Below are 6,000 nucleotides of genomic sequence, written 5' to 3' on the forward strand. Positions count from 1 at the left end.
TATATATATATATATCACGCCGCATGTGCATAAATCAATAGTAATAATAGCATGACAGACACCCCGTGCAAACACCCGAACAAAACTTTCCAACTAAATAATGTGCCAATATCACATCTCATAAACTGCACCTCAAGTTCTCAAATATTACAACATATCACTGATTTGCACATCAAGTTCTCAATTATTACAATTTATCACAGATTGCGCATCAAGTGCTCAAATATTATAATTTGCCAAAAAATTCAATAACAGATAAATTTCCATCATAAGGAGCCCATGGCTCGACCATAGTGTGCACAGAATTTTAACAAATATATCCGAGAGTGAACAACTCAACAAATAATATTTTGCATAAGAATCAAAGTGGCAATCCCACCAAATCATCATATAGATACAAAACCAACAAAACAAGAATTTAGGCAAGACAATTAAAGGATTTAATTGTTACTAATAATTTCCCATTTAATAAATAAGGCGTCTAAGGATTTTAACCAATGTACTTTGCACATATAACCCAAGTACGTACTCGTCACCTCGCGTGCTTGGTTTTCAATTACACAAATTGCACATAAGACTCAATGCCTAAAGGGTAATTCCCCCACTCGAGGTTAGGCAAGATACTTACTTTTTTGAAGTTATGCCGATTTTCCAAAATCACCTTCTTGCTTGAATTGACCTCCGGATAGCTCAAATCTATCCAAATTAATTGTATAACCTCATTAAAATTCATCGAAAATAATTTCGGATTATAATACATCGACTTAAAAATTTATTCCAAAAAGTCAACAAAAGTCAACACGGGACTCGCCTCTCGGAATCCGGAAAAAATTTCACGAAATCAGATCTTCCATTCCGATACGAGTTCAACCATACTAAAATTATCAAATTCCGATGTCAAATGGACGTTCAAATCTTAAATTTGTGGTTTATGAAGTTTCTGCAATTTTTTCCAAATTTCCATCTCAAAGTACTAATTAAATGATGGAATCAGTGATATATTCATATATATTAACCAAATCCGAGATAAAATCACTTACCCCGATGAATTTTTGACAAACCCACGAACAATCGTCTGAAACCGAGCTCCCAAAGTCCAAAAATGAAATAATAACCTAAACCTCGGATATATAGTACATCCTCTGAACTTCCCATGTGTGGTCCGCACAATTCCAAGTGCTGCCGCACATCCCAGCTCCTGCGGTCTCACAAAAATGGTGCGGCCGCACTCTCTTGGTGACTGCACTGCCATGCTTTAGTAGTTTGACCATAACTTTCTATACAGATGTCCAAATAATGTCTTCTGTATCTTTATAAAAACTAGACACGAAGTGCTACAACATTCGTTTTTGAATCATCTTAAAATTCCTCGTAGATCAAAAGATATAAGCTTCCGAAGTCGGACGAGCGAATATGAGAGTTCTTGAGTGCGGCCGCACAAAAAATTGTGCGGACTGAAGTGCGGCCGCACCAAAATTGTGCGGTCCGCACAATTCCCCCAAGGTTTGCACTTCCCTTTTGCCTCAGCACTCCCGAAACTCATCCGGAATCTCCCGGACACAAACCATATATGAATTTCAATCATAAAACACGCTACGGACCTGCTCGCACACTCAAGACACTAAAAAGAGGTCATCTTGACCTGATATTGACCATGGTCAAATTTTCAAATTTCTTAACTTTACTAATCTCTCAACCAATGACCCAAAATATACACCCAAGCCACTCGGGACCCCAACCAACTATACCAACACATTCAAAAATACAATACGAACTTAGTGGAGGCTTCAAGTCACGCCAAACAAATGTCTGAATTATGAATCCTGCCTCGAATCGAATTATGAGTTTTCGGATCTTCCAACTTCTATATTTTGCGCCGAAACGTATCAAATAAATCCGGAATGACTTCAAATTTTACACACAAGTCATAATTGACGTAATGGAGCTATTGTCATCATCAAAATTCCATTCCGGTAGTTTTCTCAAAAGCCTACTCTCCGGTCAACTTTCCATTTAAGCTTCTAAATAAGAATTGTTCTTTTAATTAAATTTCGAATCTTCCGAAAATCAAACTCGACCACACCCGCGGGTCATAATACTTATTACGAAGTTGCTCGAGACCTTAAGTCACTTAATGGGGCGTTAATTCTTAAAATGACAAGTCAGGTCGTTACATTCTCCACCTCTTAAACAAACGATCGTCCTCGAACGTGCTAAGAATTATTCTGAATTTACCAAATTGATGATTTTACTTTTACAGATATACTCACGGATGATCCCACGTTACCGCATTTGAGATAAGCCCGACAACACCATCTCAATTGAGATTATTTCTTTTATCCATATTTGTAAACGTTAAGACCAATTTCTTACACTCTAAACATTTTCAAAAGGCCTGATTTTTCACAACAACGCACGATATTAGTCTAAACTGGCTATAGTAACTCGTGCATACGCACACATCAACTTTCTTGATAGTGTTGAAATACTTCAAAATTTTTCTGGGGTGTTACATTCTTCCCCCCGCTTAGGATCATTCGCCCTCAATCACATAACATAACTTATCTCTTCCTTTGCAAATCTCAATCCTCCAAATTTTACTAACTCCCAATTTTTTCAAAAATTTTGGCAGAGTCTCCCTTGCCAAGCCTATCCACCTGCTAGAGTAACACCAAAATAACTCCTAACAACACATCCACAACCCAACAAAATACCACAAGGTATATATCAATAACACCAATCTCAGCATTACGAGCACTACATTATCATAATGATATCAGGACATGAAGCACATCATATGTATGCTTATCAGCACATCTCTGGTCTTAAAAGTTGTTCATAATTAATTCCAGCATTATCAATTAATCTCATATTAACCACCACCTCATTTCAAATTTTTACAATACTGACAACAGAATGTGAGGCATGAAGACCTCATGATTACTTACTCGGATTAATGAGTCACATTTAACGCCACCCGGGTACTCATCTCATAGGCTAAAACTCAATATTTACAGCACGAAAATTGCTATATATGCATAGAAAATATACAGGAAATTATCAAATAAGCCTAATAGGCATGACTCCCTATTAATAATATAGTACAAATTAAACTTAACAAAGGGAGAATTTAAACTCATAAATATTTCACCACAAGGACCTCGTCCTTATATAACTTCCACTGCGGCTTTTAGCCCGGTTTAAATATTTCACATCATGTAAAAATGTGAGGATCCCGTCCTCAACTCCGAATCACAAGTATTTTGCATATTGTGCCAACTGAAATTTCAATTTCCTTTGTTTCTTCTTTTCAATAAATTTGGTAAATATTTTTCATAACACATAATGAACCCTCATACCGGTAGGGCATATCATTCATAAAATTAGAATCAATTATTCCGAAATACATCAAACCCATTGTAATGAATAATAAAAATTACTTTTGGACTTATAGTACTCAATGGTGTACAAAATAAAATGACAGACACATGCTCACATCTTTAAATCTCCCAACAGGGATAAACATATAAGTGGGTCACAAACTTACGAAGCTCTCCCATAGGCGGAGCATAATAGGAGGACTCACCTCAATGTTCAGATCCGAATCCAACTAAGGGGAAATATTCTTTTATAACAAATCGGGATCGTACCTGTAACGACACCATCTGGTGTATCGGTCTCAGCCAAATCATAGCGATTATATCAACGGGTCGGGCCTCCACCTCTTAGGCGTCCACTACCCGCCTCTCCTCCACCTGTAGCTGACTGTGCACGTGGAGTATTAAATGGAATAAAGCTTGTAGCTTGAGTGCTCTGATGAAATCCACCACTCCCAAGTCTGGAACAATCTCTCATGATGTACCTAGAATCACCACACTCATAACAACCCCTATGAGGTCGCGGTTCCTCGTACAGAGTCTGTGCCGGATAACTGAAATAATCATTATAGGAATCCTGTGTCAGTGGTGCATTATAAGAACTTATTGAAGCACTCTGAGTAATCTGTTGTGCGGACTGATTTGGCCGACTTCTTGACCCTCCGCTATAATGGGTCCTAGTTGAAGAGTAAAATCTACTGAACCCTCCAGATCTTCGAGACTTTTTGGCCTCCTTAGACTCCCTTTTCTCGCCTTAAACACCCTTAATCTTTCTCGCAATCTCTACTACTTGTTGAAATGGAGTATCAATTTGAAATTCTTGAGCCATGCATATTTTAATATCATATTCGATCCCCTCAATGAATCTGCGGACCCGCTCTTTCATTGTAGGAACCAAGATAGATGCATGACGGGCTAACTTACTAAACCTGATAGCATATTCTGACACTGTCATAGTTCCCTGGCGCAACCGTTCAAACTCTGTGCGCCACGCATCTCAGAGAGTCTAGGGAACAAACTCTTTCAAGAACATTTACAAAAATTGAGCCCAAGTTGGTGGTGTTGCATTGGCTGGTCTACCTTCTTTATAGATTTTCCACCATCGATACGCAGCGCCGGACAATTGAAATGTAGTAAAGGAAACTCTGCTCACTTCCTCAATATCCATGGTGTGGAAAATACGGTGACAATTTTCTAGAAATCCTTGGGCATCCTCTGTAGCTGCGCCACTGAAAGTAGGAGGACTATACCTCTTAAACCTTTCAAGTATCTTTTGTTCTTCTTCTGATGCCTTGGGCCTGACCTTAGGCCGAACCGGAATAACAGGTTGTACCGACACTACACCCGGAACCTGACAAATGTGAACCTGCTGCTCTGGAGTTGTGATAGAAGTCTAAGCTACTCCCCCAATCCGTGAAATATTCCGTGCAACAGAGATTAATCCCGCCTGAGTTAATGTACCAAACATACTCATGAAATGTGCTAAAGTCTCCTGAAGTCAGGGGGTAACAACAAGTGCTTCAGGTACCTGTCCCCCAACTGGAGCTACTGGCGGCTCCTCAACTGCTGTTCTGACAGGTGCTCTAGTCGCGGCACGTGCCCTTCCTCGACCTCTGCCTCGGCCTCTTGCAGTCCTAGCAGTATGTGCGGATGCCTGCTCAGCTAACCCGATAGCACGTGTGCTCACCATATGTGAGAGAATATAGGTACAAAGGCTCAAATGCTACAATCAACAAATCTGCACGACAGGAATGAAAGAAGTGGAAATTTCCTAACAGTTTGGTAGCCTCTCGAAGATAAGTACATACGTCTCCGTACCGATCCACAAGACTCTACTAGACTCGTTCGTGACTCGTATAACCTATGAACCTAGAGCTCTGATACCAACTTGTCACGACCCAAAATCCCATCACAGACGTCGTGATGGCACCTAGTCTCTAAGACTAGGTAAACCGATTTCTATTCCATTTTGAAGCCATTTTTGTTTGAATTAAATAAGTAACCAAAACTAACAACGGAATAAATATGAATATACAACCTCCCAAGACTAGTAGTACTGAGTCTCGAACTCTAACTGAATACATGGAATGATCACGAGGACCGAATATACAATAATGTTTGATTACAAAATAACAGTACAATGAAATGACAAGACTCCAAGGGACTGCGGCGACCAAACGGATCTACCTTGAATCTTTACGATCCCGCTTTAACTCTGCTCAAAACCGATATCTTCAATACCTAGCTCTGCACAAAAATGTGCAGAAGTGTAGTATTAGTACACCACGGTCGATACCCAGTAAGTATCAAGACTAACCTTAGTGGAGTAGAGACGAGGTACAGTCAAGACACTCACCAATCTAATAACCTGTGCAATATAATATACAAAATAATAGGAAACAAATAGCAATAAGGGAAGGATAAAAATACCAGTGATATGCACAACAAGACAACAATAATACCATAAATATCACTCAACAATTAATAAATACATGTACGACCAATAAATTTAATTTTTTAAATAAATATCTTTCACATATAATTCTTACGAATAAAAATCCTTTTCAAATATAATTTCCTCAAATAAATATCTTTCAAATACAATTCTTTCATATAATTCCTT

Source organism: Nicotiana tomentosiformis, chromosome 9, assembly GCF_000390325.3.
Source record: "Nicotiana tomentosiformis chromosome 9, ASM39032v3, whole genome shotgun sequence".
NCBI classification, from domain to species: domain Eukaryota; kingdom Viridiplantae; phylum Streptophyta; class Magnoliopsida; order Solanales; family Solanaceae; genus Nicotiana; species Nicotiana tomentosiformis.